This window comes from Chionomys nivalis, chromosome 10 (assembly GCF_950005125.1).
Source record: "Chionomys nivalis chromosome 10, mChiNiv1.1, whole genome shotgun sequence".
Taxonomy (NCBI): domain Eukaryota; kingdom Metazoa; phylum Chordata; class Mammalia; order Rodentia; family Cricetidae; genus Chionomys; species Chionomys nivalis.
The window spans coordinates 23,107,224-23,129,117 of NC_080095.1; positions in this window are offsets into that span (position 1 = coordinate 23,107,224).

The window sequence follows — 21,894 nt, forward strand, 5'->3', positions numbered from 1 at the left end:
GGTGTGTGTGGGAGCTCCGAGGGAAGAGAAAGGAGAGGCACAGAAGACATACAGCTTTAACTGCAGACGCTCAAGAATGTACCTGGGGAAAGATGAAGGGGTTGCCGAGAGCCTGGGGAAAGATGGAGGCCGACAAGTTAAGACTGGACTTTACTCGGATTAGCTGGGAGAGAAAAGAGGAGGCCAGGGGTTCATGGGGAAGCACCTGATTACCTCTGCGATGCTGCTATTGACAGGGGGAAATGGAGGATTTGAGGCCCAGTGGAATTGTTCATGAGGTGGAAGCCACCACAGCTGTAGCAGATGGCTTGGAGCCGCAAGGAGTAAAAGACTTGGGATCCGGGAAACAGGCTGTAATGCGGCTGGGGAGGGGCCATCAGCTCTGTTCACTGTGGGGACACGGGGTGGAAAAAAGACAAGCGGTACCCGAGGGAATCTCGGATGATGGCAGAAGGGTGGGTAAAAGAGGGTGATGAAGAGGATGTAGACTTTAGAAGGAAAAGGAGAAGTCATAATTGCTTTGAGGCCGCAAGAGCGCGGAGGACATGTGAGGGAGTAAGGGCATCAAAAAGGAAGGAAGTACAGGCCACCTCGCAAACTTTACCCTCACGAGTTGGTGGCCTGTCCTCCAGTGGATATAATGGAGCTGTCACCCAGAATATGACCTTTTTGGAATATAATTTTTACTTTCCATTTTGAGACAAGATCTCTCTGTAGAGCCGGGCAGGCTCGAACTCATGGTCTGCCTGTCCCTGAGCCCCTTTCCCCAAGTGCTGGGATTGTAAGCGTGTTTCCCTGAGCGCCCTTCCCCAAGTGCTGCAAGTATGTTTCACCATGCCTGGCTTAGAGCTAGGGTCTTTAGAGTGGGAATTAAGTTATAAGGAGTTGTTAGCATGATTGCCAACTCAATATATTTGTGTTCTTACAAGAGGTGGCTATTTGAAGCTGCAAGCTCAAAGAGAAACCTTCCATGAGGAGATAAGTGTGTGAATTTCTAAGATAATTGCATGTGCGTGCGTGTGTGTGTGTGTGTGTGTGTGTGTGTTTATGTGTATTCCAAGGAGCACCAAGATTGCTTACAGGCTGAGGGGGGCCTAGAGGGGCTGCCCTGCGGCTCTGAGGGACGTACGGACCTGCCCACACCTTGGTGGTGCATTTCCAGCTTCCAGAACACAGAAATACAAAGTCCTGCTTTTAACCCTCCCAGCTCATGGTGTTTTGTTGCAGTAGTTATAGGAAGTGAATGCAAATGTTTGGAAAGTCAATTTGGGGGTGGGGGAGTTTTGCAAGTCTAGTATAACTGCCCAGGTAAGGCAGGTCAGGTCCTGGGAGAAAGGTGACCCAACTTTGAGAGAGTTGCCAGTCCTGGAAGAAAGGCACAGAAAGTACCCTATTAGTATCTCCTCTGCCTGCTGCAATACCCTGGTGGAAATCCATCCTCCAAACCTCCTACACACAGCGCCAAGGCCAGGAGCTGTTTCTCCCTCTAGCCAACCAAGACCTAACCCGAATGCAGCCGTCCATCTGCCCTGGCCTTTCTGCTGCCTGGATTGACACGACTTTGGAAAAGCACTCCTGTGACCTCAGCTTACACCTGGATGAGCCTCTCTCTGTCCCTCCCCTGTGCTCCTTACTGCTGACTGCCTGGGCTGGCTTTTATCTGCTTCTTTGTCCCCAGCACCAACTTGCACACGGGGGCCAGCCTGAGTCTCCCCCATCTGTCAGTTAGGTCGCATCAGGAGTAGGAAGCTCAGACAATGCTGTTTTTATCCTTCTCAAAACTGCTTTAAGTGTCTCATTAAGTAATCGCGTGCTTCATATTGTCGGGAAATGGTCTCCGAATGCCAGAGTGGGAGAGAGCGTTTTTCAGCCTACAGGAAATGATACAATCTTTTCTCCAGTCTCCAGCTCCATTCTAAATGCAGAAACAGAATATTCCCAATCCATAAAAAAATTGATAGATAATGCAGATGTTCCTCGCTTTTTACAAAATAGATGGTCTCGGCAATATTGGGTGTAAATCAAATTTCTTAAAATCGAATTACATGGAAAATGCACTGTGGGAATGTGCTTTTAAAAGAATCCTGCAATGAATTCATTGGTAAATCAAAGAGACACTCATTCGTTTGGCCATTCAGTCATTTATTTATTCCAGCGGTTCTCAGACCTGGCCAAACATCAGAATTACCTGGGGAGCCCTTAAAATCTATACTACACTGAGGTCCCATCTCTGGGGAGTCTTTTTTAATTGGTCTGGGGTGGGGCCTAAGCCTGGGTATTTTTTAAAACTCCCAGAAGATTCCGATGTTCAGCCAGGCTCAGGAACCACTGGTTTATTCAATAAACATTTATTAAGAAAACTCCAAGTTAGACCTGAGCTAAGTGACTCTTAATAAGAGCCAGGTTGCTTCCTCCCGGGAGCTTAGCGTCTAGTGGCCAATAGAGATACATTAACAGACAATTTCCCTCCAAACACGTAGTCTGGGGCTAATATACTGACATTCGTCTATTTTATAACTTCAGGGTTTTTTTTTTTCATACAGCTGATTGGATTTTTTTTTATGTGTGTGTTTGTGTGTGTGTATGTTTTAGCTGAGACATGGTCAAATACCACATTTAACGTTACTTTGTCTGACACAAATATTGCAGCCCCAAATCTCTTTTAAGTTAATATTTATTTGCCTGTTGCCTGTTTCTCTGTCTTACTTCTGTGGCTTTGCTGCTCAGCTACGTCTCTGGATATTAGATAATTAGCCTTAAAATTTCAATGTAGAAGAATCTCAAGCCTGGCGTCGGTGGCGCACGCCTTTAATCCCAGCACTCGGGAGGCAGAGGCAGGCGGATCTCTGTGAGTTCGAGACCAGCCTGGTCTACAAGAGCTAGTTCCAGGACAGGCTCCAAAACCACAGAGAAACCCTGTCTCGAAAAACAAAAAAAAAAAAAAAAAACTAAACAAAACAAAAAGAAGAAGAAGAAGAAGAAGAATCTCGTCTTGGAACTGGAGATTCAGCTCAGTTGGTAGTGTGTTTGCCTAGCCTGTACAAAGCCCTGGGTTCGGTCTCCAGCATTGCACAAGCCTGGTGCGGTGCTGTGTGCTTATAACTATAACCTTATCAGAAGTTCTGCATCATCCTCAGGTACATAGTGAGCCCAAGGCCAGTTTGCAACCCATGAGCCCTTATCAAAATCAGCGGGAGGGCTAGAGAGATGGCTCCACAGTTACGAGCATTTGTTGCTCTTGCAGAGGACCCGGGTTTCAGCTATTAGCAACCACATGGCATCTCAAAACCATCCCTCACTCAGTTCCTAGGGATTCAGCCCTCTCTCCATGCCTCCATGGGAACCAGTCATGCACCTCGTATACAGATTGCATGCAGACAAAATACTCATGCACATAAACTAAAATAAATAAAGATTGAAATAATGAAAGTGAAATTTAAAAAATTAAAAATGCTTTGGTCTTTTTCACAAAGGAGTTTAATGCATCCACATATCAAACTATAAGTATGTGATCTGCCTTCTGGGGCTGCCTCTGCACTTCCTGTTTGCTGTGACGGCCGCTGGATCCTTCTCTTCTGGCTCTGCTTTACATTGTTAAACCAAGTCCTGATGCAGCTTCTTTCCCACCTTTTGTTTGTTTTGAGACTGTGCCCTGTGTGCACAATTCTATCTCTTGACTGTTCGGTCTCTCACTTTTCTAGCCTAACTTCTAGTACATTTTAAAGATGAAATGTCCCTCACCGGCTCACATGCTAAGGATTTGGCCTCCAGCTGGAGGCCATGAAAGCATTCAGAGGAGAGATCATTCAGAGGTGGAACCAAGGAAGCAGAGGAAACTGGTCGCTGGGGATATATTATCCCTTGCTCCTTACTGTCATCTGCTTCCTTCCTGTCTGCACCCATGAAGCCCCTTTACCACATCTCCCCCTGCCATGAGGCTCTGCCCCAGCCCACAGGGCCAACAACTGTGCACTGAAATCCTGGAAGTCGTGAGCCAAGACTGACCTTTCTTCTCTTATGTTGTTCTCCTATGCACTTTGATGGGGGGGGGGCAATAAATGCAAAGAATGCGTCTTCTAGCTTTTAAAGCATTTTGATTCTTTAGCGTCACACGTGTGTGTGTTTTTTTTTTTTTTTTTGGTTAACCATAATCATTGACATCTCTCCTGCTCCCACTCTGGCTCTTCCTGCGGCAGGTCCTCACTGAATGCCACAATCCCTCCTACAGATTTCTGAAAGTCAAAGAGTTTTGATAACTAAAAACTAAAAATTTGCTTGAGAGAGGCTACGGCAGAGTATATCAAAGAGTGATGTCCTTCTAAAATCAGAAAGATTTTGGTTCCCTTTCTGAGCCAGCCCCAGCTGTTCTCATTTGGAACCATGATTCTCCGTTCATATAAACAGAGGCAAGCCCCCAGACATTTTCCCGGATTGAAAGTGACATATTTCCCCCCAGGCTTTCTAAGTTCTGTTCAGAACCAGCCTTTCCTCCTTATGTGCACCTTGCTTCCTCCTCTGTAATGGCATTTGGACTCTTGTGCTCCTACCTGCAAACTCAGGGTGCTGTGGGCATGTTACCCCTTCTCTGGGGGATCCGTGGCCAGTCACACAGCTCTTCTGAGGTTGCCTTTATGCTAGATTTCTAGTTCACTTTGAATGCTGAATCTTGAGCCAAGATCTTGAGAAGCCCCAGGCGTGGGAAGCCCCTTCATCTGTAATCTCTTTATGAATGATACCTGAAACCTTTTAAAACTGTAGGATGGTGCAAACAGTCCCTGCAGGGTGAAAAGGCAGATGTGTTTATGCAGAAACTGGTGATCGTGCGTACTTCTGAGGTGCAGAAAGAGGCTGTTCTAGAATGCTGGGAGAAAGAAGCTGAGTCAGGCAGTTGCCATGATTCTCCCACTCCAGACAGACGCAGGTTAAGATCTTTCCTGGTAAGCCAGCTTGTGGTGCTACACAGAATATTAGAAATGGGTTAGATCAATATGTAAGAGCTAGCCAATAAGAGGCTAGAGCTAATGGGCCAAGCAGTGTTTAAAAGAAAAAAAAAAGAAAGAGGCTGTTCTTGGAACAGTCTTAGCTAATCTTTCTTTTATCATGTGCATAAATTATCTTCAATTTTAAAAAATGTTAATACAAAAGCAAATAGAATACACATTTCTTTGCTCTCTTACAATCCTCCTCCTCCTCTACCTGTCTTAATTATGATGATCATGCCTTTCAGCTACTTCTAGTGTGGTGCACCTGTGAACCATGACATCTGAGCTTTCCCAGATCCTCTTGCCTTTTTTTTTTTTAGATTTTATTTTTAATTATGTGTATGCATATGTGTATGTGGGAGAGTGATATGCCCATATGCATGTAGTTGCTCACAGAGTCCAGAAGAGGGCATTGGATTCTTCTAGAACTGGAGTTGATAGACAGTTGGGAGCTGCCATGTGGGTGCTGGGAACTGAACTTAGGTCCTCTGGAAGAGCAGTCAGTTCACTGAATCACTGAGCCATCTCTCCAACCCCACTCTTGCCTCTAACACCTTTGAGGAGATAGTTATTCTTTCTTTTTCCTGAGTTTTGGGCTGTGCTCCACGGACTGAGAGATGCTCCACCTCAGTCAGTGTTCAGGGGCCGTGATGATACCTCCAGACCCATCCACAGGTCTCAGTCTTTCGTTTGGCATTGAGACAGAAGAATGAACAGTCACTGGCATTGTCTGAACCCAGAAGATACTTGGTCATCCTGGACACTCAATACAGACAGGAGGCCAAGGCCACCACTATCTCCTCAAGTACCATGTGGGGCCAAGAGAGCTGGAGTGAGTCTGGAGGAGCTAAGCCACTGGGCGAATGCACAGCTCCAGAGCCCAGGCTGCGCAGAGAGAGCCTTGAAAGGCAGCCTGCAGTAGGCAGATGCTGAGACAGCAAGGACAATCTGTGCAGAGCGTAGCTGACCCTCGCTGGGCGGCTGGAAGAACACAGACAGAGCAAGTATGTCAAACATGGATGCCGGCCAAGTAGGAGCATTTGATAGTGCTCCATCCTTCTTTCTCCATTGCTGTGGCACCCTCATCTCTCTCCCAGCTGTCTAGTGGACCACCGCCCTTTCACAGACCTGTGTTCTCCTTTTGGTCAGCCGTTCATGTACAATGAAGACCAGGGCACTGGAGGAAGGTGTAAGAAAAGTAGTCTTGACTTTGGTGTGCACGAGGAAGACAAAGCTCACCTGGAGGATAACTTCTCCTCCCTCCCCCTCCCCTGCTTCCCTCCCCCTCCCCTTGTTGTTATCCTTCTTCCCCTCTTTCCCCTCCTTTTCAACCTCTTTCTCTTTCTTCTTTGTGAATTTTCTTACTATTTTTTCCTAAAAAAAAAAATATTATAATTTAAGTATATTCCCAATGTAAAAAGTTAAATGTTTCTAATAAAGCTAAATAAAGTCATTTTTAACCTTTCTGCCCCCCCCCCCATTCTGTTATCCTCCTGGGAATTAAGCAAGGACATTAGTTTGATGCATCCAGGTTTGGGACTTTTTTCCTGCATATTACGTACTTGAAGAAGATCCCAAAGAGACGTGCAGCATTGGTGGATGTATGCATACTTGCGCACGCGTGTGCCTGCACATGTATGTGTGACTTTGGTTGCTTTTTGGAAGTGATCACACCTTGAGAGTCAGTTGCTCAGCAGTTTGCCTTTCTGCTACATGAGTCGTTTGAGCAGCTTTCTGCACCTGCCCTTAGAGCCACACTTATCTCCTCAATGTCACTGAGCATTGCCTCCTGCCGAGTGACACAAACTCTTGTGGCCCATCTGATATCTGCTTCGGTAGCAGGCTCAGATTAACTTGGTGTATTTGTCACCTTGAACTGCTAGGACAGAGCGCCACAGACCAAGTGGCTCAGACAGAAGACATTTGTTTTCTTGTAGCTCTGGAGGCTGACATCAAGCTGTAGTTGCTCACAGAGTCCAGAAGAGGGCATTGGATTCTTCTAGAACTGGAGTTGATAGACAGTTGGGAGCTGCCATGTGGGTGCTGGGAACTGAACTTAGGTCCTCTGGAAGAGCAGTCAGTTCACTGAATCACTGAGCCATCTCTCCAACTCCACTCTTGCCTCTAACACCTTTGAGGAGATGGTTATTCTTTCTTTTTCCTGAGGGCTGATTTGTACGTGGTCTCATTTCCATTTTTCTGGGTGTTTATGGGAGGGAGGAGAAAGATTCTCCCTGCGCTCAGAAATTCAGGGCTCCTACATATGCTTTGAACATTAGACATTCAGTCCATAGGACCGGAGGGGTCACGTGGGGGGGTCATGTGAGGGGTCATGTGGAGGGGTCACGTGGGTATCCTAGATCAGTGTCGTGTCTTTGCATCTTGTCACCTGCTTGCTTCACTGCCTGGTCTATAACGGTTGACCACTGTAGTTCAGCAACAGCTCATGACGGACACAGGTGTAGATGGGCTGGATGACCGTAGGCTGGAGGCGGCATGTGTAAAAACGAAAAGACACAAGAACCTTGAGCTTTGACCCCTTGTCTGTCCAGAACTGTCTGTGAGCATCCTGGACGAAGTCTTCTTAATCCTGGAGGTAGATGTAACTGTTTGTCTTGTTTACCAAGTCAGGAAACGGAGGCATAGGGAGATAAAATAGGTCCCTCCTGGCTGTGCAGTGAGAGAGCTGGGTGAGACCTGGGAGTGTGCACCCACACGGGCTCCCATCTGGGGATGCCAGGAGCGTGCAGAGAAGGAGAGGTGGCGGCAAACTTGACAATGTTTGGTCTTGCTGTTGGGAGAGTCGCTCACTGCTCTCATGGCTGTCCTCAACCTGGCCTCTATCATTACCTCCTCTTCCTTAAAACAGAAATAGTGGGAGAAGCGATGTGGCCTTGTGGGGAAAATGCTAGCCATTCAAGTCTGGCAACCCAGGTTTGAACCCTGAAACCCACGCGAAAAGTCAGCTATGGCGGCATGCGTCTGTAATCCCAGCACTCCTACAAGGAGGAGAGAGGAGGTGGAAGAATTGCCCCGGAACTGTTGATCAACTGACCTGGAATACACGCACAACACCAGAAAGAGAGACCAGGATTCAACAAAGATGGGAGGTCAGGATAAGAATTGGTTCCTGAAAGTTGCTCTCTGACCTTCATGTGTGCTCAGTTTAGAACCTGACTGATCCCTGTTCCGCCACCCTGCTGAATACTGCAGACTGATCCCTGGTCCCACCACCCTGCTGAGTACTGCAGACTGATCCCTGCTCCACCGCCCTGCTGAGCACTGCAGACTGATCCCTGTTCCACCACCCTGCTGAGTACTGCAGACTGATCCCTGCTCCACCACCCTGCTGAGTACTGCAGACTGATCCCTGCTCCACCACCCTGCTGAATACTCCAGACTGATTCCTGCTTCACCACCCTGATAAGTACCCAGACTGATCCCTGCTCCACCACCCTGATAAGTACCCAGACTGATCCCTGCTACATCGTCCTGCAGTGTACTGCAGACTGATCCCCGGTCCCACCACCATGATGAGTACTGTAGACTGATCCCTGGTCTACCACCCTGCTTGGTACTGCAGACTGATCCCTGGTCCACAGTCCTGATGAGTACCCAGACTGATCCCTGGTCCACTCCCCTACTTAGTACCACATACTGATCATGCTTACACACTGATATCTCTTTGGGTGTCTGTTTGTCCATTTGTCTGTCTGTCTCTCTTTCTCCCCTCATCACACTAAAATAAATTAATCAAAATTTTTCATAAATAGGACGTCTTGTTCATAGGATTAGAGAGAAGGTGAAATGAAGTAATGCATATGTAGACTAGCACACACTTCCCTAGGCCAGGCATGGAAATAATCATTTTCAGGCAGCAAGAGATTAGGAGGCTCTCATCCTTCTGCAATGGGCATTTAATCCCTCACCTCAGTTCTCAACATACCCAGGCATGGGAATGTCATGGGCAAGCACTTGTATTTTACAACAGTCCTGCAAGCCTCCCCTCCTTAGAAGAGAGGTGCCCGATGCCCAGGAGCTTCCTGGTCCCGCAGAGCAAGTGGTAGTGGAGGATGGGTGGTTCCTTGGATTCTGGCCCATGTGGCGCCAGGCCTCCGTGATTTATCTGTAAAACCTGCAATAATGATTGGCTATTACTAATCCATTACCACTCTGGGCAGCTGGGAGAAGCAGGGCCAGGGAGTCTCGCTCTTCTTCAGACCCAATAGAAATGGGCTTTGGAGTCCCAGCTGCAGTCCATCTGTGTCCAGGGAAGCTGCCTGGGAAGTCCGCACAAATGGGTGCTGTCTGGGTGCTGCCACAAGGTGGGAGGTCTGGAAATAAAAGGGTTTGGCAGCCTGAGGGATGGGCAGGAAGCAGAAGCAGCTGGGCAAGCACCCTTTCTGGGGTCTGAATGCACCCTAGAATTGTGGGTTTGAAACCTTAGGGAGATTAGCTAGGGTGCTCACAGGGCTGTGCAGCAGGGTGCTCTAAAGAGTACAGGGTGGTGTTTGTCAACACAGCCTAAGCAATGTTCAGCATGGGCATCTGGCAATGCAGTCAAACCCAAATTAAGCATCAAGCATCATTTTACTTTCTTTGTTCCCTTCTCCTCCTCCTCCTCCTCCTCCTCCTCCTCCTCCTCCTCCTCCTCCTCCTCCTTCTCCTCCTCCTCCTCCTCCTCCTCCTTCTCAAACTCACAGAGATCCACCTGTCTCTACCTCCCAAGTGCTGGGAATAAAGGTGAATGCCACCACTGCCTGGCCTTCATTTCACTTTCTTAAGAAATCCTCCCTGACTACCCTGCTGAGTACTGCAGACTGATCCCTGATCCACTGCCCTGCTGAGTACTGAAGACTGATCCCTGATCCACCACTCTGCTGACTACTGCTGACTGATCCCTGCTCCACCACCCTGCTGACTACTGCTGACTGATCCCTGCTCCACCGCCCTGCTGAGCACTGCAGACTGATCCCCAGTCCTGCCCTCCTGGTCCCCCCAGTTCTTTCCTAATTATCTTTAACTCACAGCTCCTAGATAGGTGGGCAGCAGTGTACTCACTTAAATTGTGTTTGTTCTGTTTCCATCACTATGAGAGCAGACTTGGTGGGGAGCGGTAGAACTACACGTAAAGTGGTCATAGCAAAGCCAAATGCCAAAATCTGGGCAAGATGAGGGCCAAAAAAGATTGTTTCTGGGAGGGAGGGAGGGAGGGAGGGAGGGAGGGAGGGAGGGAGGGAGGGAGGGAGGAGACTGAGCTGCTTTACATGAGGGCAGCCTCAGTGCCCAGTGGAAAAGAATAAATTGTATTACGCTTCAGCACAGTTTTGTCTCAACTTCTTTAAAGTCAGTATTTGGCATTTGCAATCTGAAGACTAAATTTGTTCACTATCAAGCCGTTCTGTGGACTTCCATTCTGATAAGCATCGTCGCTTGTTACATGTCTAACTATGATGGTCTCTCTCAGCTGTCTGTCTCTGTGCCTCCCAAGTTTGACAGATGGGCGAACTTTTGCTTCCTAGATTCAAACACAGCAGGTAGTTGATTCAGTTCAGTCAGCTCATCACCCTTCCCTGCTCTGGGGCTGGCCTTTCTCCAGATCTATTACAGAGCTATCATTCTGGAAGTTTCCTTAATCTGTCTGTCTGTCTCTTTCTCTCTCTCGTGTTATAAACTACCTGCTTCATGGCACCTACATTATTCTGAATTTAATTGTGTTCCCCAAAAAATGCGCCCTGACACTGACTGTGATTCTGTTTGGTGGTAAAGTAACTAAGGCAAAAGGAAGGCTTGGAGGTGGGGGTCCTAACCCATAGTACCAGGCAGTCTTATAATGTCTCTGTTCTTTCTCTCTATTATGTCTGTCTGTCTGTCTCTCATTCCCCACACCCAGCTCCGTTCCTCAGAACACACCAAGGAAAGGTCAGATGAAGGGACAGCATTACAGAGGTGATCCACAAATCAAGAAAAGAGTCCTCCCTAGAAACCAAATTGTCTGGTGCCTCCATCATACACTTCTAGGCTTCCAAAACTGTGAGAAATAAATTCCTTTCTGTAAATGCACCCGGCCTGTGGCATTTTGTTATCTCAGTCTGCAGAGCTGAAGGTGTGCCTCATCCTCTTCCATGCCTTAGCCCATGACTTGTGTGGAGCACAGTCTCTAATCCCCCTTCCAGACATGGTTAATGTAAGTGAACCTCTTGACATGTTCCACATCTGAAAGCGTCTTTAGTCTGTCCCCATACTCGGTCGATAGTTTCTCTGAGTATATAATCTTAGGGTTGGAAATCACTTGACTATCCATGTTGAAAGTATCGTTTTATTGTCTTCTGACTTCCAGTTATTGAGGAAGCAGGTGCCCATATGAATCTACCATGTGATCTTCCACCCTTTTTATGGGAATGGTAAGATTGTTTTGCCTATATTTAGAGCTTTTTATCTCAAAGGTTTCTGTGTGGTGCTGAGCAGGACCTTTCATAACTACCGGAGTTAGGACTTCAGTGGGGCCATTTTGGTCTGGAAACTCAGTCAGCTGCATTCTGAAAAACTTCAATATACTATTTGGTAATTCTTGTGTTTTGTCAATTTGCTGCTTCTCTGGAAATCCAAATAATTTTCTGTTAGACCTCCTGGACTGACTTTCTAATTTCCTCAGCTGCTCTTAGTTCAAGTCCTTTGTCTTCTGAAAATCTGGCAGATTACCTCAGCTACATCTCTCAGCTCTGAGCTGAGTTTTGATTTGTAGTAGACTAGATTCCAAGAGCTCTCTGTAAGTGATATCTCGTTCTGGGATGAACTGTTGATCTCTCTGGGATATTAACTAATATTTTTGATGACTCTTCTCTGCAAGGTCTTTTGCTCTGTTGGCTGGTTAATTGCCAGCTCTACTGATTCCCTGAGGTGTCTTGATTCTTGACAGTTTGTTCATATTTAATAACAAAGCACTAAGTGGTTAGTATGGGAACAGGGGATGTTGGCCTGGGCCTTAGTCCCTGGCGGGCTTTACAGTAATGATTGTTTTATTGAGAGACCCAAAGAAGCAGTAGCTGTAATTATTTTTCTCAGACTTCCAAGAATGGTCTCCTCTAAGCTCCTGTCCTCAGAGGGCTAATCTGGCATCTAGCGTCTTGGAAGCCTAGGAGGAGAGGGTCACAGATTTCATTACATAAGGTGCCACTTCATGTGCAAGACCTCCTTTTCAACATGACACCCGTTTGTCCTCTACTGTGCCTGATGCCACTGGGCCCTGGCCCTCCTTGGTTCAGTTTCTTCAGAGATTAGCCACACTATGATGGATGATGGGAAGCACTCTGTCCAGGACCCCCCTACTCCCTGCTCTCCAAATCTCCGTGATGTTTGCCTTCCTGAATCAGCTCCCCTGCCCTCCAAGTCCCAGAAGTCAGTCACCACTGTCAAGTCTAATTTTTATCCAGTAGTATCTGGTCCAATTCTGGAGCCTGTCTCTCTTAAGTTTTTCAGATTGGTGAGTTTTTTCACAAAGTATTTATGAGGGAATTTTAATTTTCCATATGTGAGTCTATAGATATACTCCTATAGATGGAAACATTCCCTCTTAGCAAGAGGAGGGAAACTCCTAAGTCTTGGGAAGTAAATGAAACTTACAAGGCTCAGGGAGGTTCCCCCACCTCTACCCCCACCCCAATATTAATGCTGAGGAGAAAAGACTCTGTCACCAGTCTGGCTTTCTGGGAGCTCCATGGATGCAACTTTTATGAGTCACCACCCACACTGAAGTGAGCCTTCGACTGGAGGATTCAGCACTGAGTCCGCCATGCTCCTGTAACTAACCTCTCACCTGTGTGCAAGCAATCCCAGTAAACTCAGTGGCTCACTGAGCTGGACTTGCATCAGGTTGTTTCCTCCGTCTGTCATTGGCTCCCTGCCTGTGTGGATAAGCATTTGTTGATCTCACTACAAGAAAAGTCACATGATGCAACTGGAACCCACGCAAGAACAGACAGAACCAAAGAAGAACTAGGGAGGAGAGGTTGCGTGGCTCTTGCAAGGGATGGTGAGTCATGCACCTGAGTCCGAGCCGTGTGAAGATGGAGCATCCAGCGAAGCCCTCTTAACACGGCTCACCTCTCCCCACGGGGGATGGGATGATGCGCTGCTATGCTATGACGGTGACTTCATGCGCCCTGTGATGGAATGCTAGAACGTGCAGGCAAGGCCAAGCCAGAGTGGACATCTTCCTTTAGTGGGTAATGAGGTGGCATTCTTCTTTTATGAAAGGGATCCATTATGGAAGTTTTTGGGGCGCCTCCAAACCACTAATGGACTAGAGAATATATTGCAGTCTCTGAAAGTAGCACGCATGGGACAGGCTCTTTTAAGCAGGCTGCGGTGTTGGGGAGTGGATTTTGCTGTAGGCGATAAGACATGCAACTGAGGCTCATCTGCCTTTCAGGCTTATAAGGGAGCAATTACAGCAGGGAAAGACATGTGGCTGCCATCCTTTGCCTCTCTCCGGGCAGGAAAAGTAGAAAGAAGGGAAGATGAGCAGGAAGGTGCTGGCTTAGCATTTCTTGCAGCTGGCAGGGTAGCAGCAAAACAGAGGATGCTTTAGGTTCGTGCTAAGAGCCCTTCCTGAGATCCAAGGACTTAGAATCATGGGAAGAATCCTCTAAACAATTAAGAGTCAGAGAAAGAAGTAGAAGTAATATAAGTTACTGCCTCGAGTCTGACCTTTAATACAAAGGGAGAGAACCGCCCTCCCCCCCCCCGCCCCCGTGTAGCATCAGATGGAGGGAAGAGGGGTGTGCTTAGTAATGTCCCAGTACAGGAAACTGATAATCAGGCACTACTAGGCTGCTGAAGTGCTTGAGTTGGAAAAGACTTCTAAATAAGCAATGAAATACCTTCTCATTGCCTGGGGACATAGATGGATGGCCGGGAGCAGTCTCAATGCTACGGAAGCAGAGAAACTATAATATACAAAAATCATGGCCTGAGGCAATGCGAGGGGCTCAGTCTGTGAGAGAAGGTTCACTAAGACACCCAGTTGTGTTCTCTGAGGTCCCCGTGAGTATCAGGACAGGAAGACAATAGTGAAGGACAGTCCCTACTGAAGGAGCTGGACGTAAGAAAGGTGACGTAGGATGACCAGTCTGTAAGATCTGATAGGACTGTGGTCATAGGACAGTTAAGAAAGGCCCGTCAACACGTACCTCAAGACTGACATGAATCTTGAGTAGTTTTGTTGGGCCCCATGATGGGGTGATCCCCAGCACTGGGAGTCTCTATCCCTATGAGCTAGAGAGGGTCCAGGTAGAGCCTGACCTTAGGGGTCTCCTTCTCAAGCCTCTAGCTTGGTCTTGGGGATCACATAGGAGATAAGGTTTGGCTTAGGGAGGAGTTTGGGAGGGAGAACTGTGTCCATTATCAGCTATCTTCCTAATGACAAGCCAGCTGCTTGTCCCCAAATGACCATGAGGGGTGGCCTTGTGCTGCAGCAAGTCAACTTTGACCAGTCAGGCCAAGCACAGAAGGCCACACAGGGACACGGGTCTCTTGCATCTGGAGTGCCTGCAGGTCGCGCCTCCTGACCGAAGCAAGGCCGCCCCCGTCACGGCTGACTTGCTACCACCTTGGACTATTTGATAGGGTTTGCGTATCGCTCTCCCTCTCCCCTGAATCGTGACAAAAGGAAAGTATTTATTACCAGGCAGACAGAGCCCTGGGGCGCGAGCCGTCATCTCTGATTTGCCTGTGAGCCTGGGCTATGGAATTCAATGCAGGTTTGTTTTTATCTATTTGCGTGGAATTTTTCCAGAGAAAACAACGATTTTCTGACCTGCGCACTTTGTCTCATGTTAATTAGGTTTGAAAACTCATATATTGTTTTCATAAGGGCTATTACATTTTCCCTAATTAAATTAAGGGAAAAATAAGGATGCACGGCAATAATATTTATTATTAATACCAGACTCCAGAGGCGCCCCTCAAGTTAAATCGGAGGTTAGAAAAAAAAAAAAACTTTGAAGACAGCCTCCACTTCAAAATGCAGCGTGGTCCAGATTTTCAGCAAGTTGTTACTCTAAGCATTTGAGGAAAATAGAAAGAAAAAAAAAAGACCCATTTGGTCCCCTTCACACTGAGGACTTGAGGTGGGGAACATTTCCTACCGTTTCATTACAGGGTTTCCCCAACGCTGTATCTGCTGTGTTTAAAGGGGAGCGACAGACTTGGGTTTCATGTCGATCCAGAGGTTGAAGCCAGCTGCAATTTCAGTCCAGTCCCAAACAGGTTTCCTTGCAAGAGGCCCCTGTCTGAGGAAGTTTTGTCGGGGCAGGGAGATCAAGACAGTAGCCCAGGGAGGAAAACACCGTGTCCTATTGGAAAGGGAAGGAGGTGTTAGGACAGGAAAATGGACAGGGGGTCATTTGATACATGTCTGCAGCACCCCCTTTCTGGACCACGACTGAATCGAGGTCAGATTCTGATTGGTATCAATGGGACCATAGCAGAATGAAACGCAGGACTTGGAGAGGGTACTTGATGTTTGGAGCCCAGCCTTACACCCATCTGCCCTTCCTCGCAGCACCCTGGTTTCACAGACACCCTTAGGAACCCTGTCCAGGCCCTCACTCCAATCTTCCCCATTTATCATCGCTAAGAGTCCAATCAGAAAACCTTCCCAACCAGGTGGGCCTCAGGCTACAATGGGTTCAAACACGGGAAACTTTGCAATCCACTTATTTACCAACCCGCCCCTGGTGTCACCAAAATGCAGTCCCCACTGCCAGAGTACCCTCAGGCATTGTCCTACACTGAACCCTCAGCTCTCTGGGTGGACCTGTGAGACCTTCTGCTGTTCCCATCTGTGTTCTTTCTTCGTAGGGTGGACTGTATGTAGCCTGTTTCTGTTGCTTACATCCACGGAGCTGTAATTCTTGCCACGACTTTTGTACTAAGTGTGGGACAAGTCGGGGTCCTTCAGTGCGGTTAGTGGAGCCTGATCAGGTGAAGGGAGGACAAGCAGGGAATGGGGTGTCAGGATTACAGCTCTTGAATCCTAGCTTTCCACCCTTGCCCGCTGAGATGGCTAGACCTGTTGGTCATTCTTTGGGTTTATCTGTAAGGTGAGGTGTTTCGGACGAAATGAGGGTGGAGGTAATGGCGATACCGTGGTTACTCCAGAAAGGACAGCAGCAATGGTGTACTGACTGTTGAGCACACCCGTCGTTCAACTCATCTGAGCCTCAAGACAGCCTGGCAGGGCTAACTCCCTGTCTTAGATGAAAGGAGATTGGCGCTTATGTGGCTAGGGTTGAGGACCTGAGGGTGACCCCAGCACCCACGCTAAAAAGAAAAATCCAGGTGTGAGGGAACATGCTTGTAACCCTGGAACTGGGGAGGTGGAGACTGGTGGATCCCTGGGACTCCCTGCAGCTACCAGGTGATGAGAGACCTTGATTTCCAAAGCAAGGTGAGCAATGTCTGTGGAATGACAACTGAGGTTTACTCCGACACACATGTGCACACACACACACACACACGCACACACACGAGGACACACGCATGGGAGGGAGGGAAGGAGGAAGAAAGAAAGAAAGAAAGAAAGAAAGAAAGAAAGAAAGAAAGAAAGAAAGAAGGGAGGGAGGGAAAAAGGAAGAAGGAAAGAGAGAGGGAGAGAGGGAGGGAGGGAGGGAGGGAGGGAGGGAGGGAGGGAGGGAGGGAGGGAGGAATGAAGGAGGTGCTAGGATACACACACCGCTTGTCTGAAGTCTCAAGGGCAGGACAGAGCAGTTCTGATGACTGAAGATAGGTTTGCCTCATTTGGGGTCCATTCATGGAGTCCAAAACTTAGATGAGTATCCCATTTTGTCTGGATCTGGAGATTTTAGGGCAAAGGACTTGCAGTGCTAAGACCAGGGTGGCCTCAAGCACAGTAAGATGGCCACCCTGCTAAAGACCTGTCTTGCCTCGATGTTCTGAGGTTCTGGAACAGTGGTAGAATGTGGAGTCTGTACTGGGGCAGCCTGGAAACCATGCTAATGGGTTTCAAACCTCAGAGTAAAAGCCAGCCCCATGTGGGGGTTCACATGCCATTTTTCTGTTGCCCCTGAACCTAAATTTTCCAAACTCCTATCTACATAAGTCAAAACCTCAATTGCCTGAAAAATGGCCTGTCCCCTTACTTTTCTGTCCCCAGAACACAACACCCCTCTCTATCTAACGTAATATTCCTGAGCATGAAATACCTGGAGCCCGACAACATTCTATGAAATTTTAAGAAATTGAATTCTGCTTGCCATACTATAATGGTGTCCTATTAGACTCGGTTGGCAGAGACCTCAGACCCTACCAACATCTGTCCTATTCTTATTCATTCATGGGTTTATTCATTTACCAAATATCTACTGGTATGGTGTGAATGCAGAATGCCCTCCACTAACTGGGTGATGCTTACTAGGGAAGCTTGTCGATGGCTTTTGGACTCTGCAGAAGTAGGTCACTCAGGGTGGCCAGCAAAGGGGATACCTATTTCTGATTCCAGCCCAGACTCTCGGCCTCCTGATCTGCCCATGATATGACAAGTCATACCACAGGATCCAGACACTCTGAAGTGAGTTGGCTCAGCCGCCATGCCCACCCAGTCACCATTCCCCCCCTAGTCATCATGCTCAGCCAGGCACTGTGCCTACCCACCTACCGTGCCCACATAGCCACCATCCCTACCCAGCCACCTGCCCACCTGGCCATCGTGCCATCCCGACTTCCATGTCTACCCAGCAACCATCCCTACCCAGCCATAAGGACTGCACCTCTTAAAACCTTGGTCTAAATTAAATTTTTTTCCCTTATATTGCTTCTTCCAAGTTTTGTTGTTGGGGTATTTTAGTTTTATTGCTGTTGGGTTTGTTTGTTTTTCACACTAAAATATGAACCCTCCTAGGGCCCACTGTGTGTGTGTGTGTGTGTGTGTGTGACGAGATCTCATATATAGCCCAGGCTGCCCCAGGTTGGCTTTGAACTTGCAGCTTCTCCCACTTCAGCCTCCTGAATTCTGGGATTGCAGAAACAAGCCCACGTCCCAGCTTTTGTCAAATTTGTCATCACAGTGACGGAAAAGGCTACTGATGTGTCTACTGAATACCGAGGATGTGATGGGCACCAGGCTCAGGGCTGGGACAGAGAGAAGTGTGCTGACCGCAGACTTGGGGATGCTTCTTCCAGCCAGCTCTCACTAAGGACTTGTAGAAAGGGGAGGGGCACCAGCTAGGAACTGGTATTTCTTTCGAGGCAGTAGGTGATAGATGGTGGCTCCCTGCTTCCGTGGCCTGGCTGGTGCCCGCCATGTTGTCATCGCTTCACTCGTCTTGCTGTGTCATCCAGTGAAGCTCATGACGTGTTCGTCCAGCCCTCCAGTGGCACAGCACGCTGCAGATCAGGGCAAGCTCTGTGGAGCAGGGGCCCCTTCTCATCCCATCGGTCACCCTCGCTCAACCTGTGAGGAGGTTTTTTTTTTTTTTTCTTCTGCCTTCCTATTTCTTAATTTCCCTGTGCGGGGTTTTCTGATATGAACCTATCCGTCGGATCCTCTGTAGCCACTGGGCCAATCTGATAGAACTGCAGAAACTGGGCCTCTTTCTGGAGCTCAGAACCAAGAACATGGTAAAACTATGTCAGCCATGTAAACAAACATCAGGAAATGGCAGCCATTCCAATAGCGTTTTCTCTTTTTCTTTTATTTTTTTTTAAAGGAGGGGAGGCCTTCAGGCCACATTGCAAAAACTATTGGACCAGTAGGTGGGGGACCTGGAGTGCAGAATAAAAATGAGCTGCCATAGCTCATTTGCAGCTCCCAGCTAATAACCCTCCCCATCTGAGTTACCACAGCAAGTAAACAGCATAGGCGAACCCACTGTGGGGAGCAGACGCAGGTCTCACCGAGACAGAATCTGGTAGAAAGCAGCACCCTGAATTCTCTGAGACAGTGTTCTGGGGAAGGCCTCACCCCAGGCAGGCATCAGTCAGCCAGTGTTTATCCACAGTCATACAGAGAGGAAGCAGCTCCTCCCTAGAGGATCCTTTGGTTTTAATTAAAAACCTCTGATGGACCCTCGAACAGTGAGAAAGTGGTCCATCCTGCATGGCTTACACTTGCTCTTGTGGGATCCCTGGTTAGGACAGCTCTCTGCTGCTACAGGTGGGAGTAGTGGGTGTGAACAGGTGTGTGTACCCTCCCCCCCAACTCCAGGCCCCTTCTTCAGCTGTGCCTAGTCATGAAGCAATTCCCACAACCAAGAGCATCTCGCAAGCAAGACAGTGCAAACTTTCCCGATAGCATAGTCTTCTTCTTTTTTGTTTGTTTTTTATTTATTTACTTATTTATTAAAGAATTCTGCCTCCTCCCCACCACCACCTCCCATTTCCCTCCCCCAATCAAGTCCCCCTCCCTCGTCAGCCCTAAGAGCAATCAGGGTTCCCTGCCCTGTGGGAAGTCCAAAGACCATCCACCTCCAACCCAGTCTAGTAAGAGGAGTATCCAAACTGCCTAGGCTCCCACAAAGCCAGTACGTGCAGTAGGACCAAAAACCCATTGCCATTGTTCTTGAGTTCTCAGTTGCCTTCCTATACACTAAGGATAAGGAAGCAGAGAGGGAAATCAGAGAAGCATCACCTTTCACGATAGCCACAAATAACATAAAATATCTTGGGGTAACTCTGACCAAGGAAGTGAAAGATCTATTTGACAAGAACTGTACATCTTTGAAGAAAGAAATTGAAGAGGACACCAGAAAATGGAAGGATCTCCCTTGCTCTTAGATTGGGAGGATCAACATAGTAAAACTGGCAATTCTACCAAAAGCAATCTATAGATTCAATGCAATCCCCATCAAAATCCCATCAAAATTCTTCACAGATCTGGAGAAGACAATAATCAACTTTATATGGAAAAACAGCATAGTCTTCTTGATTAATTTTTTAATCACATTTAGTTACTCCTTGTGGGGGCCACATGCACATGACATGAAGGGGATAACTTTAAGGAGTGGGTTCTTGGTTCCCACCTTCTACCAGGTGAGACCCAGGAATCGAATTCAGGTCTTCAGGCTTTGTAGCAAGCACCTTTACCAACCGAGCCACCTTACTGGCCCTGATTGGAACTGAGGCTCATCTGACTGGTCTGGTCCCACATGGTTCAGACCAAGAAATTCTTTGAGCACCACTTCTGCCTGGAGCATCTTCCATTCTCCTCCTCCCCATCATCTTCTGTTCTTCACTGTCCTGTCTGCTCTAAGGAATAGAAGGGACCAGTGGAGACAAAGGTTCCTACCTGACTTCCATGTCCCTGAGACCGGGGCCCTCTCACCTCCTGCGCCAGCTCTGCAGCTTTAGCAACCTCCCTTGACTCAACACAATCAATACAAGCTGAGCAGTTAACAGAATCTGGTACTTTCCTTCCCCACTCTTTATTCCCCGCAGTCACTTGCCTTTCCCAACCCTGCCACGAAGACTCCCCATCCACAGGAATGGGATCATAGGCTTGCTTTGCCTTCTGCTTGTGATGATACCCTCTCCATGAATTGCTCAGGCCCTGACTTCCCATCCCTTGGTAACCTGTTAGACCAGCTCCGGCAGAATGAACCCTGCCCTCTTCTATTTTTTCTTCTCCTATAATCCACTTGTGAGTCAAAGCCTGATAATCAGAGGTTGACCCCTGAAACCCACAATGGAAGGAGAGAACTAACTCCAAAGTTGACCTCCACCTTCTGGATACATGCCTTGGTACACATGCACCTTCACACAATAATAAATAAATACTTTTAAAAGTTGGGTATGGTGGTACATGCTTGGAATCCTATCCTAGCACTGGGGAGGCAGAGGTAGACAGATCCCTGGAGGTTCAGTGACTGCCTAGCCTAGCCTATTGGTGAGTTCTAGGCAGCGAGAGACTCTGACTTTTTTTTTTTGAGACAGGCTTTCACTATGCAGCTCTGGCTGTCCTGGAACTCACCAGGTAATCAAGGCCAGCCTTGAACTCACAGAGATCCACCAGTCTCTACCTCCTGAGTACTGGTATTAAAGGTGTGTGCCACCACCACCACTGATGGAGGAAGGTCATTGGCTAATAAAGAAACTGCCTTGGCCCATCTGATAGGGCAGAATTTAGATAGGCGGAGTAAACAGAACAAAATGCTGGGAGGAAGAGGAAGTGAGCTCAGATGCAGGGCAGCTCCTCTGAGAGACAGACGCCATGCTCTCCTCTCCAGAGCAGATGCGATGAAGCTCCGACCCAGGATGGACGTAGGCTAGAATCTTCCCGGTAAGCGCACCTTGGGGTGCTACATATATGAACAAAAATGGGTCAAACAGTGTTTAAAAGAATACAGTTTGTGTGTCGTTATTTTGGGGCATAAGCTAGCTAGGCAACCAGGGATCTGGGCTGTGGGAAGAGGCCCGCAGCTCCTTCAACACACCACTACCTGGTGAATCCCTGACTTAAAAAAAAAAAGGCAGAAAAATAGTCGAAATTGTCATTTGACTTCTACGCGCATGTACAAGGACACCTGAGCACACACTTGTGTACACATACATGAACATGCATGCATATACATGTGAACACATACATACTCACCCATATGTACACATATTCAAGGACACCTGCATACACACACACACACACACACATGCTTGCACACACTTGCACTATACACTCTTCATACACTGGGATGATGGGAAGGCTGATTGGCCTTTCTTTGGCTCTCAAGCAAGGCCTTGATGGAGACTCAAATCTTTATTGATTATGCTGTCCTTCCACAACACGGGAGAGAACACTGAGGATCCCAGGTGGGAGATACCTCTTTCAGAGTCCCCTGTTTACAGGTCTGCATTCCTAAACACAGTGTGAGCTGGTCACAGACTGCATGTGCTTTCTCCA